General features: G+C 55.6%; 1 protein-coding gene across 3 annotated transcripts in view; it reads right to left on the reverse strand.

Moving 5' to 3' along the window:
- The window catches only part of STEAP3 (STEAP3 metalloreductase), a 42,705-nt gene extending 33,812 nt beyond the window's left edge, over positions 1-8,893 (reverse strand). For 2 of the 3 annotated variants that reach the window (XR_007478424.1, XM_004276502.3), the window contains exon 1: positions 8,322-8,889. The gene's annotated coding sequence lies outside the window, so the exon portion shown is untranslated. Of the gene's footprint in view, positions 1-8,321 lie in introns of all 3 variants that reach the window. The other variant, XM_049712296.1, reaches the window with a different exon arrangement.
- Between the last annotated feature and the right edge of the window lie 4,710 nt (positions 8,894-13,603).

Here is a 13,603-nt window from a genome sequence, read left to right on the forward strand (position 1 = left end):
ACAAATGCAGCTTAGCTTATGCAACTCTGGCAAAAGTAGGAAATCAAACCCCATACCCGAGGCACATCAGGGTGCAGCCTGGTAAGTGCATACCCAGGGAAGGAGGCTTCAGGGATGCTGGGTCGATGGCTCCGGGGCCCAATGAGCCTCTGAGCCAGGGGGTAGAGCGGTCTGCCCAGTCTCCATCAGGGAGAAGCGTCTGGGGCAGGTGAGGCCCAGCTGCGGCTTCCGGCAGATGGCCTCCGTGGCTTTTCCCAACCAAGGCCCGCCTGATCTATAGTCTCGACTCTGGCCATCCCCCCCTTATGCTTTTTTCCCCGCTCAAGTCATAGATTTAATCTCTGTGCCTGGAAATTCCTTTTCCTCCAAAGGACAAAATTCACAGTGCAGCAGAAAGGCCACTCCTCTGTGAAGTCCTCACCCTACCTCCCCTTCAAGGCAGGATGAATGCCCCTCCCCTAGTTCCCTTGGCTCCCTGCAGCACAGGTAACAGGACGGAACCAGCACACGATGGCAGGTATTTTCCTTAGTACCTACTTGGACTTAGAGGTCCAAGGGGTGGATGGCGGTGGGGTCCCTAGCCCCCTTTAATCTCCGTCACCCCTCCCCATGTGCTAATGTTAGTATGAAAACGAATACCCTTGGTATGAATAATTTACATTTCCCAGTCAGGTAAAGTGAATAACACCTCCTACAAAATCGTTCCCATTTTATAGATCTGAAACAGATAATCTAAGTAAAAAGCCGGCTACTTGCTATGCAAATAGAAGCAGCTTTCAGGGAAGTCCCCTAGTTCCCCCTTCCCTCCACGTGACTGCCCCTGAAGCCACATCATGGAGAAATCCCGGGACTTCCCGGGGCTCTGAGGTTCGCTTGCCCTCCCCTACCGGGTGCAGCTGGGAGGTCACATCCCGGCACCCAACTAGTGCCTGGCAGCTGCCACATCACCGTCGATCAGGAGTCAAAGAAGAGAACTTACTGTGAGGCGGGGCCCGACTCAAATGGTGGGGAGACTCTGACTGTGGACTTGTACACTCAGGGGATCATTACTTCCATTTTACAGATGAGAAAACTGAGGTTGAGGCCCCACTGTTGGCTCTTGCCCTAGTCCCGTCCAGTCCCTGCATTCAAGCTGCCTCTGGGGCAGTGAGGCTGGGCAGCTCGTGGCCGTGGGCATGAGTCGTAGCCGGTTACCTGGTCTACGTGGGGCTCTGAGGTGGTCTTGACTTCCTTGTGGCTCTCCCTCTGCCCTGCTGAGCTGCCCACACTCATACTTTCCAGCCTCTAGTTCTCAGGCTGTATCTGCAAATCTGGGGCTGCCCTCTTCTCCTAGATTCTAAACCAAGGCAGCGCAGGCCCTCCCTCGCTGATCTCAGGTGAATGGGTCCAGGGGGCAAGAAGGAGGTGCTACCTGAGTCCAGGTGCCCCTCACACACACACACCCTCCCCGCCGACAGCTGACTTGAGGGGAGACAGCATAGAAGATGCCAGTCTCAAATCCAGGTTTAAAAGCTGGGTCATAGCCACACACATCTTAATTGGTGCATTTCTATTTTCTCTGTGGGCATTTTGCCTTTCTGATGGACTCTTACAAACATTTTACTGTTACATTTCTTGTAAGACTGCCTGGAATCGTTATTTAGACATCATTAAAAAATCATTACAGTTTTAAAAAGAAGGCTGAGGAGCTCCTACAAAAGAGAATACGAGAAGCACAGGTGCGTACACGCTCATACAAGCCTGTACACACACAAATACACGCATGTGCAAGTGTGGTTGGACAGAAAAGAGAGGTTTATCACCACACCGCTTGCAAAATAGAAGTGAATGAATAATTTTTAGGGCTTTATGCAGACATTTCGATTTTTGAAACATTCTAGAGAAATCCGGTTTGATTACTTACACCAGTCGTTCTCTGATAAACCAACCCAGAAGTGGTTACCGATAAGTAAAATTTACAATTCCCCAATGGACCTGCCTTCCACAGAAATACATCATAAACATGAACCTTTTTTTTTTTGTAACACACCAGAACCCGCAGAGCTCTTGTTCTCATTAACTGAAGGCACTGTGTGTGATAAATCCTTAAACCCCTTATTCTGAAAAGGTTCCTGACTTAACGTGCACATGATAAGATCTCCCATCTTGGCAAGAGCTTCACCAGACTGTGCTCTTTGGTGCCAGTTGCCAAACGGGGGCTCCCTGAGGTGCCGGGGTCCACTTAAGCAGGCCAGGGGCTCGTGGGGCTGGAGGGAGGGGCCCACACACTGCCCAGGCCACCTTGGCTCTCACCGGACTCACCCACGACAGGCTGATGTGAGGGTCTGAAGCACGGGTCCTTGACAGCCCCACTGTGATCTGGCCACCCGTTCCTGCTGGGGCCTCCCTCTGACCTGTGCGCAGCCTGACTTTCGTTTTGAAGACAGGCGGATGCTGAGGAGGCGTGGGACCTGCCATGGGCCAGGCTGCCGGCCCCCTCAACCTGCACTCCAGTCCCTGGCTGCAGGGAGTGGATGGGGTAGTGACTGATGCTCGGTTTCAGAGTGCACTGCGGGAGAGTGGCTCTGTCTTCATGCTTCCTGTTTAGGGAGGAAACCTCACTGGTGGTAATTAGTGGCTCAGAGTCAAGTCTCTTTGCTACAGGAACTGAGGCGGGACAGACAGCAGAACCCAGGATACATAAAATGAATAAACGTCATCCACTGCAGGGCGGACTGCCTCACCACAGGGCTGTGTGTATGTGTGTGTGTGTGTGTGTGTGTGTGTGAGAGAGAGAGAGAGAGAGAGAAGGAGAAAGAGAAAGAGAAAGAGAGGGACGCCTTTACTTCTCGGATACAAAGCCGAACGTAATGGCTGCAGACAATGGCAATCTACCAGTTGCTGGGTGGGTGACGCATTGCAATCACTGTGGCTGTCACTGGCTTAGTGATAACTCGTTACGTTTTGTACCAGCAAAGGCTTCACAGTCATCTTTACTTGCTAGTCTGTGCCCATGGTGCGGAGAAAGACAGACAGACAGGAGGACCCACAGAAAGACAACCCCGTTCGGAGGGCAAAGCATGGATGGGGTGGGCCTGCCCGTGCCGGTGACCCTGCTCTGCCAGCGACCCTGGAGGCCACACCAACAGCACAGAGGGAGGCTAGAGGTTTGGAGGCTTTCATATCATTGAAGTTAATTATGCCAAGTTCAGTCTCATGACAGGTGTATTTGATTGTTTTCAACTGGTTGGAAAACTGGCGATCTTGGGAAACTAGCTCTGAGTAAGCCTGGGCATCCGGGCCTTTGATGACCAGAATACATCACCCTGGGCTCCTGACAGGTTTACTCTTATTACCAGCAACAGATCGGGGCCTGCACGGTTCTCCGCTGGGGCTCCTAGGACTTGTCACTTCTACTCGAGCGCACCCGCCTGTGGGCAGGGGCATTCTGGCATCTTCTGTAGTCCAGCCTAGGCCAGCACGTGCAGACCGACTTTCCCCTACTCAGCTCACCCTGCCTCCTTCAGTCCCCGCTGCCCCCCACTTCTGCCAGGGCTGCTACCTCCACCTGAAGTCCTGACAGCCTCATGGCCATCCAAATGCCCCTTCCCTAAAGACCCAGCCTGGGCCCTTGGGCCTGCCAGGTACCTCCCAGCCCCCCAGAGTCCTGAAACCCTCTCCCCCGCTCTGAATACAGAGGCAGCTGTTCAGGTGGGAGATCTAGTTAGACAGACCTAGGTGTGAACTCAGGTTTGGCCGTGTACCAGCAGTGTGACCTTGGGCAGGCTATTTTCCTCCTCTGTTCTGATGGTTAAATGAGACAGCGAACATGAAAGCCCCAAACCCACATCTTAGCATTGCTCCTACTTACGCATGTCCTGCGTTCCACTGTGGACCACCGGCCACAGGCAGCCCTGGCCTCTTCTCCCTCTGCCGCCTGGTAGCATTCTGTATCTTCACTCAGCTTCCCAATTGACTACAAGCTCCCTGAGGGCTCTCCACTCCTGTGTACCTACCCAGCCCCCAGCCTCAGTGAGGCTGGTAGACGCCTGTGGGCTGGGGGCTCTCAGGCAGTGCTCTAGAACAGTGAACACCAAATCGCCCAGGAGTTTCGGCAGTGGACTTCCGGGCAGCTCTGTGCGTGGAGCCGCTGCCTGATGCAGTAGTTGGGGTGGGCTCAGCACGCTCTGTTCCCATCAGAGCTACCGGGTGGTCTCCTATCCCCTTGGAGAAGCTGCACAGTCAGGAAACCGCACTTCCTTCTGAAAGCAAACCCGCCAGGTATGAGCAGACAGGATGTCCTGGCACACCCCCATGGCTCCAGCTGTGATGTCCTGTCCCCTGGGGTTCTCCCTGAGCTCCCCCCAATCTTGGGATGCCCCCTCTCCCCTCGCTTGCCACACATAGCCACGCCGGATCAGAATGTTCAAGAAGAGTTGTGGCAAAAGTTACGGGAGGACAAAAGGCAGCCAAGCCAGAGCTTACAAAGCAGTCAGGTCTCCAGCCTCCAGGCTTCTAATCCAGCAACACCAGGAGGGTGGGGCTTCCCCGGATGGAACGCCCTGAGCCCCCATCACAACCCTTGGCCACCTGGCCCGGCACGTCTTGCTTTCTTCCCTTCCAGTTCCAGGCCCCACCTGACTTCCAGCCAGAGTGGAGCCATCTCCGCAGACCAGCCGCAAAGGGCGTGCGTGCCCTGACCTGCAGCGGCGGCTCAGGCCGCGTCCAGTGCATTACCGACCCACGTACACATCCGACTGGGCGCCCGGGCTCAGCACAGGCCCCTTGGATCCCAAAAGGCCCGTTTGGGTGACTCCACAGGCCCTGCATTTGGCCGTCCTGTCTTTGCGCAGACTCCCCCTGGGGGGCCTGTCTCACAGGGCCACCTGAAGCCCCCTAACATCCTCAGCTGTGAGCCCTGAGTCATTCAGCTTCAGAGAGACCTTCACCGCGACTGCAGGGCATGCTGTCGCCCTCCCAAGCCCGCCAGTCAAATCACAGGCCTACCCTTCCCACAGCCTGACGGCCACCATAGGCATCGGACGCTCCAGGAACGGGAACGGTCCTCCCGTCACAGACCCGGCACACCGGCTCTGGGAAACCTGCTGTCTACACGTGAACCAAGAAGGCTTAGGCCCACTCCCCGTGGAAAGCTTAGGAAGCCCATTCACCAGTCCCTAAATTCCTCTCCATTTACCTGTGACTGATTTGATAGTCTTGGGGCTGCATTTTTCACAGTTTAATCTCCTAATCGGAGAGCTCCAAAAGGCTGAAAACTGTGCTGTGCCCCGACCCCACCTGGCTCTCGTTAAGCAGAAGAGGGAACAAGGAGTAAGTTACTGCCTGATTGCAGGACAATCAGGGCTCACCCGTCGCACGTTCTGCCCGGTGACTGTGGTGACCGATGAGGACAGACTGATTGGAAAGAGTAATTCTCTAGTGATAGTTTTCCGCACCTGAGGAGGAGGGAAACATTTTGCTCTGGGTTGGAGCGCCAATGCAGGGGTTTAAGATCCTGCATAAATTAGCAGCCACCGATCCCACCCTGACAGCAGGCACAGTGGTCAATACCTCCAGCTAGGCGGGAGCCGTCTCCGCTTTGGAATCCTGACTGGCATTAGCTGTGGGACCTGGGCCTCAGCTGCCCCACTTGTATTCAGACATAAGTGGAGGGCGTGGGTTTTCGTGGGATGATAAATGGCAACCGACACTCATCCTGCCAGAAGCGGGACTCAGCCAGGTCCTGAGTGCCTGGCACCAAGTCAGTGCTCAGTAAATATTGAAAGAATAAACGATGAGGCAGAATTTGGACAAGCATAGAGTTCGTGGTTAGGAGCACAAGTCTGGGCTCAAAAGAATGGAGTCTCGTGTTCTTGGGAAAGTTACATGGCTGGGAGAACAGCACCGTCTACTTCGTAAGAGAGTCGGAAGGTTCAAGTGTGCTCACACACATAACATGCTTGGCATGTGGGAAGCGGGACGTTCAGTGATGATGACAATTGCCATTTCAGGTGTGAAGGAAGAGGTGCTCACGGCACGCCAAGGATGTGAAGGGCTGACATGCAGAGGTCTGAGAACAGCGGGGCAGGTTGGACGGGCAGGTGGGTCCAGCTGCAGCGAGCAGGCAGAAGGAAGTCAGACTTGAAAATCACCTAGAGCGCCCTGTCCCCCAACCCTTGCCTCCCCACCTCCAAGTTCTGTAATCACCACAGCTCCCAAATTGAGGCCTGGGCCCGAGGTCAGGTCTGCGACAGAGAAGGGGAGCATGGAGGCCACGCTCTAGTGAGCTGAGGGATTCAGAGCAGAAGAGCAATGACCCTGGAAGTTCCCCAGCCGACTTTAACACAAACTCTGGGGGAAGGGGGAGGGATCTGATATTTACTGCACTCCTAAAACCCAGCACTTCACACAGTGCACATACACCACCCCCGGCAGGCATTATTGTTCCTGTTTTACAGGAAGATTATGTCCCAAGCCCTTAGCAAGGTTTCGTAGACGAAGCAGGTTCAGAGAACTGAGGACTTGGCCAAGGCCACATGGTAAAGAGCTGTGATTCAGACTTGGGGGTCCACCTGACTGCAAAGCCAGGTGCCCTCCCCGGCAGGCAGCCTCTCCACTGCTCAGGTGTGCGGCTTGGGCTTTAGTCCTTAAATTTCCCTTTTCAACTACCTGAAGCCCTGCGCAATACTCTGAGACGTCCAGCGAGGGAAGGGCCCTGAGTTAAGGACAGGAAACTTGAAGGGGAGAGGAATTTACCTGTTCGGCATCTCCAGGCTGGAGAGGGCACACCTATGGTCCCAGTGTGACCAGGCCTGGTCCTGGGGAGCTCAGCGGGCTTGGGGCTGGCTGTCCAACCCTCTAGTGAACAAATGGCCCGGCCTGAGCTCCCTGCGAGCTCTGAGGCCAGGGTCACCCCATGCCAACTCCAGGCCTTCCTCCCCCAGGCCTGGCTGAGGCTACCTGTCCACCATTCAAGGCCTCCTTCGGGGAAACCTTTCTACCCCAGTGATAGCCCCTGCCCCACTACGTCCATTCATCCATCAGACATTGATTAAACACCTGCTCCAAGGCGACCCCTCTGCTGGCCATTGTGGATAAAGTGGGAATAGAGATGAGTTAGATACAGTCCCAGCCCTCCAGGCACTCCTGACTGGATGTAGGAGGGGTTCACTCTGCAGAATTGGATTCAGCCAGCTGCGGGTAGGACCTAGGCACCTGTTTTTTTTTTTTTTAAAGAAACCATGCAGGTGACTGAAGGGGCACACCCAGGTGAGACTCTTTGGTCATGTGGCTATTCTGACCCCCACTACTGCATCCTTCAGGCTGCCACAATCCTCTGAGAACATGGCCTGTCTCTTCTCCCACTAGCAGGCTCCTCTGGGCTCTCAAGTCAGATAAATCCTACTTTTGCAACTTGCTACCCGGTATCCTTGCAAAATACCCATGCTCTCTGAGGCTCAGTTTCCCCGTCTTAAACGAGATAACTGGTGCCTTCCTATGCTGAAGATTAACTGGGATATTGCGTGCAAAGCAAGATGTCTGGCACAGATGAGCGCACAATAAATGTCTGCTATTAATTATATCATCACTGCACTCTGATGGACAGAAATATTTCCCTGTGGGTATTTCCAGAATCCCTACTTCTGGAGCTGGAGAGGCGGCCCTGGAAACCCGCAAGGCCTCTCCGCGGAGTCCTCTGCCGGGGCTCCAACGAGACCTGTCTGCATTTTCCCCCGTGGACCCAGCCTCCTGGCCCTCAAAGGAAATATCAGCTTGTCGTACCCTCCCCTTCACCTATCCAGAGTGAACAAAGTTCCAACCACACCTCTCTGGGCAGCCTGCCCCCGATTTCGGGGAAACGGGCAAGGGAAATGGGGTAAGTCTGCCAGGCTCCGCGGGCAGAGCACACTGGTGCGTCCAGCCGCCTCCCGATCAAGGTCGGGAGCCCCCGCCCCTGCCGCCTGCCTAGCCCGCCCACCGCTCCCCCCCTCCTCGGAGACCGCGGGCCCGGAGCTGCGGGGAACCGGGGGCCGGAGGACTTGGCGGGTCCGCGGGCTGGGGCGCGAGAGGCAGCAGCCCGGGGGCTTAGCGTGGCCCCTTCAGTCTGGCCCCCGGCGCAGGCCGCGTCCGGCCTGCCCGGCCAAAGTGGCGCCTGAGGTTTGCGTCCCTGGGGAAGGAAGGCGCCCACGGAGTGGGGGACCCAGGACCCGGGTTCGCTGCCGCCGGGCACACGTGGCTCGGTCCCAGCGGCCCAGGTCTCCAGCACGCGCGCGGCGGCGCGCGACGAGGGCGCTCCGGGGCGGGCTCCGGGGCGGGGGGCGAGCGGGCGACGGGTCACTCACCTCTCAGGCCCGCCGCTCGGAGCAGCGGCGGCGGCAGAAGGTCCGCGGCGGAGGCGCTGGCGCTGCCCGGAGGCTCCTCCTCTCCCCCCGCCCCGCCTGCCCGCGGGGCCGGACCTGCGGGGGAGGTGGCCGCCCGCCAGGCCGCTGCTGCTTATCCGGCTCGGCCGCCTCCCCCGGGGCCACAATCGGAGAGCCGCAGGGTCCTCGGGCGGCAGGCACCAACGATCCTCCGCCCCTCAGCCCCTGGCCTGAGCTTCGGACACGTGTTGATCGGCGCCCCCTTCCCCGATTTAAAGGGTGCAGAACTGCCGGACCAACTCTTAACCGGGACAAGGGGGGCGTGTGGAGGCCAGGGTAACTTCTGGAACCCACGCGCTCCCTTCACCTGAGGGACATCTCAAATCCACGTCCATTGTATACCCGAGGTTGAGTGGCAGGCCAAGTTCACACAGGTGGCAAGAGGCCAGAGCACCAGAGTCAACCTGGCTTCCTTCCTTCCTTCCTTCCTGCAAGGGGAGCAGGCAGTACAGGCCCCTCCTGGACGAGGCTGCATCCCGGCCTTCGGTTCCTTGTTTCTCCTCTGTCCCTTGTCTACCCTTAGGACAGAACTCTGACCCTCCTGAAGTCCTCAGTTTCAGGTCCTGGGAGCTGGTGGAGGACCCTTAGGAGCTTGTCTCTATGTCTAGACTTCCTGGGCTTCAAACCACCCCTCTGCCCCTGAGAAAGATGACCTCCAGCCCTGGGCACTGTCCTCCCCTCCCCCATGCTAGTGGCATCCCGCACAGCAGTGAGTCAGGTGCAAGTTAAGGATATCTTTTGGGTACCTCTCTAGAGGTGTGTGCCTTCACCTGAAGCCCTTTCTCACCTACAACCTCACATCATGTGCTGCTGACAGCTCTACCTCCCCCTTTTACAGGTGAGGACATGGGGACCCTGATGGTTGTAGGGCACCAATGTCACTCATCTTCTGGGAGGCTGACTGGGGGTTACCTGAGTCCTGTGACTCTTTCTGGATTATTCCTGTAGTACATATTCCGCCAGCCCTTGATAAAGAGCTTCAAATTACTCCAGGATAACAACCTGTCCTGGAGAGATAAGTCCTAGGGAGGGGTTATCTGATCCCTGAGACCAGAGAGGCAGGGGGCTGGGCCTGGGAATGGCCCCACAGCTAGACCACAATGGGGGAGGGGCAGACCTGGCAGGGTGGTGGCGTGAGGGGCCTCTCCTCCATCCTCCGACCCTGTGGAGACCCACCCATGAGCATCCAATGCTTCCTCACTTCCACGGGTTTCCTCCTGCCTAAAATACCTTCCTTCCCCAGCTCGCTACTCTGCCGGGCCCCAAGGCCCAGGTCCGCTCCCACCTCCTTCGGTGACCCTCCTGCCCCACCCTGCCCCGGGACCTCTCTGAGCTCCTGTGGCAGTTCTCATAGGTCTTCATGCATTCAACACTCAGGGAACCCCACCATACCAGTGTTCCAGGTGCTGGGGACACAGATGCCCCATGCCTGGTTCTGGCCCTTGGATAGCAAGTTGCCTCTGCAGTGGGTTGTAGACATTGGGGAGACAAGAATGAGCACCTAGCCCTCTTTGGTGCCCTTAGCATGGTGCCCTGCACATAGTAGGTACTCTTTAAGTATCTGCTCTGGCTTATGGGGGAGTCTCTGAGCACCCTTCCTGCAACTCCAAAGGGAGGCACAAGGAGATAAAGCTTGGGAAATGGAGACACTGAGAGGTCTTCCAGCATTCTCAAAGGATCTGTCCAGAATCCTTCCAAAGAGACCTGGTGGGCCTCTGAGGGGCTCCCAATGAGCTGGAGAGCGAGCTGAAGGCTGGAGTGGCAGAGAGGCACCGAGGAATGTCCTAGTAGAGCATGAACTTCTGCAAGAGAACAATCGGGGCCTTGAAAGCCACAGCGAGGGAGGGAGGTGAACACCTGCTGAGGCCAAGCATCTTGGTGGACAGAGCACCACCCAGGCCGTTGGGCTTTGGTGCTTTGCCTGTCTGTCTCCCTATCTCGCCTGGCATGGGGCCTGGTGAGGGTGAGAGCTCAATACATGTTTCCTGGGGCCAAACTCCGGGGAGGCAGATGAGCCCTCTGCTGAGCAGGGAGGGAGAGTGGCACCGACACTGGTTGAGCACTTCCTCTGTGCCAGACTCGTGTCCTTGGCCAGGCCAAGGGCAGAGCATTTGGAGCCATCTTTCTGAGACATTTGTCAGATCATGTTACTCCTCGGCTCAAAACCTGCCCTGGCTCCCTGGTAATGGCGACCAGGCCCAGTGGGACCTTGTGTCCGGTTCCCCTCTCTCTGCTCTCTCAGCCCTGCGGTGCTGGCCTTTTCCCTCCCTCCTCTGGAGCCTTGCAGAATAACATCACCTCCACGAGACCCATGCCCCAATCATCCCCAGCCGTCATCTGTGTACCCTGCCCTGTTTCTTTTCTTTTCACTTAGCCTTTTTTCCTTCTAACACACTATAAAACACACCTTCTCTGTTTGCTGTTTATTAACTGTCTGCCCCCACAGAAATGTGAGCTCCCCCAGGGAAGGGAGTTTTATCTGCTTCCTTCACTTCTGTGTTCCCAGTGCGTAAATAGTTGTTGAATGAATGCACTGCCATTCTCAACCTTCTGCATCTCCCAGCATCTCTGGGAAGCTTCCCCAGGGCTCCTGCCCGCCTCTGGTCTCCCCCCTTGCTTACCCCAGAGCTAGCCCACTGCAGGCACACAGGAGGCGCTCAGTACACGCACTGGTGGATATCTGGACCTGGAGCCCCTGGGTGTCAGTCTCCTGAGATTGCCCTTTTTCCTGAAGACAAGGCTACTCCTTTGGCTAAGAAAATGAGAGTATTCAGGAAGAGAATCTAGATTCGTCTCCTACTTGGGCCAGAGAGAAGGACGGAAGCTCCGCTTCTTGGATTGATCCCGCACTTATAAGCTGAGACAGAGCACATCCATTTCACAAAATAAATACTCTAAATGACTACTAAATCAAGATGGTCACGAGTGCTGGATGTATTCTGACAGCCTGGCTGGGAGCCAGGCGACCTGAACCTAGCCCTGCCCAGGCCGGGCTGTGGGCCCAGGGAAGGTGCCCTGGCCTCCACTGCCCAGCCCAGGCCAGGTAAGACTCCTCCAACCGAGCGTCTGGGCACAGGGAGCTGCTTCTTCCTGTGAAGGACGGAGAGGGGCTGCGGCTTGGAGTAGGGATTCTGAGGGGAAATGGAGGGGTTGTCTCTTCCTCCTTGAAGACCCAGTGGATGAAGCCATGTCTAAGGCACCCAGAGGTGAGGCAGGGCAGCGGGCGACGGGCATGGTCTGTGAGGGGCAGGCAGCGGATGGGGAGGCAGGCTGCAAAAGTGTGCTCAGGGCCTGGCGTTTAAGCTTAGACTCTTGCACGTGGCAGTTTACTTCGAGCCAATATTGTAAGGCGTTATAAGGCATGGCTAACAGAGCACCGGGCACCGCCCCTGCCCCTGCACCCCAGGTACTCTGCGTTCGCATAAGGCTCGCCCTCCTTCTAGTTCTCTATTGAAACATGAGCTCTCTCCAGAAGAAAAGCCCTCTGAGCTCAGTGGGATGAGAAACTGCGCATCCACAAGAGAGTTAACTGTGGCAGCACTAGAGTGTGGACAAGGTTTGAAAGGCAGATGCTTTCAGGGGGAGGGGTGGGCAGATAAAGGACTAGGGGAGGGGTGGGCTGCAGCAACCATTCTGCTAAGGAACCTCTGGCACATGGTATGTACTTAATCTCTGTGTGAGACCAGGCATCTTGGCTTGTGACCGGACATCCGTGGCCAGCGGGAACCGTGGTAGCACCGCGTTGCCTTCAGTTGGAGGGAGGTTGCACAGGTGCACAACTAGAGAAGTCTGGGCTTTAGCCCCTTGCTCCAAGGGTGGTGCACGTGGTGGCCTGGGAGGTTTTTACAATGGCAGTCTCAGATCCACCCCAGATCTGAATCAGAAATGCATTTTCACAAGACCCGCCGGAGATGGTATGCACATTAAAGTTTGAGAAATTAGGGTCTACAGCAAAGATGAGAAAACGGACAACTCCCTGAACACCTGGGCCAGGGCAGATCATCAGAACCCTGTACTGGGCTGTCTTCACCCTCACTGGCTGGTTCTTTAATATCATCCCCTTTGCTTTCTCAAAGGTCCTTGTGAACCAAATAACCTGATTTCATGTGCTTCTGAATTCTTATAAATATGAAGTAAGTGACCTGTCCTGCACAATACTCAATGCCTATTATACAAAGCTCTGAGAAAAAAATATAAGACTAGTATGCTTATTCCTTTCCAATTGCTGATCTTATTTCCCTTTTTTTTTTTAACATCTTTATTGGGGTATAATTGCTTTACAGTGATGCTTATTTCCCTTTTCACCATGGCGACTAGGATACTCAGACTCATATTCATGACTATATTATCCTTACTAAATGTATTTAAGTTCTGCTTTATTTTCCCCCAGCCCATGATTTTCTGTGTCTAGTTTACTATTAACTGTATTGTGAAGCTCTTCGTCGTTATAAGGTGTTCTAAGTTGCTTTTGGAAAAAGCCAATTGTTTAAGCAAAATAAATAGGTAACATCTGTGTGCTACAGTGGCAAATTCTTTTTCCCCTGGGTGGCCATTACCCTTTCATGGCAAGAACAGGGTCATTCCTATTCTCTGCTGGATTTTTGAGAAGAGGACGGAGGGCTTGGGAGAAGGATGAGTCCATGGACTTCTGCCCAAAGTTACTGAGAAAAGAAAGCCCAAAAAGCTAGGCGACACTGGGGAGGTGGCGGTGGGGTATTGTGACACTCACCCTGTGCTCCTGCCTGCTCTCTCCCTGCCAGTCAGTTCCCAGCTCACCTGATTGGGGGTGCAAGGTGCTGTCCTCCATGTCAGGCGACTTTTCCCAGCCCGGGGCAGGGGCCCTGCTCACCAGGGGCCCCAGTGGCAGGCTCTCCATGTGCTGCTTCTTCTGCTGCTAGGTCCCCGATTGGGTGGCCAGCGCTCACTCGGCATGGTGTGGGGGGGTGGGGCGTGGGGAGAGTCAGCTGAGGCGGCTCAAGGGCAGGAGGGTCAGAGCCCGGCCCAGCCCAGATGGGCGTCACTGACCTCAGGGTTATCTGCAAACACACTGTGGTCAGCAGCCCAGATAGGCCCTCCCTCCAGCCCTGGGGATGTTTTCAACCGGCTTAATTCTCCGCTTCCTGGATCTTGGCTCCCAAGGGGAGGAGGGAAGTAGCATTTTTGAAGACCCACCTTGAGCCAAAGACTGTGCCACGTTTAAATCA

The sequence above is a fragment of the Orcinus orca genome, chromosome 7, assembly GCF_937001465.1.
Source record: "Orcinus orca chromosome 7, mOrcOrc1.1, whole genome shotgun sequence".
NCBI lineage: Eukaryota > Metazoa > Chordata > Mammalia > Artiodactyla > Delphinidae > Orcinus > Orcinus orca.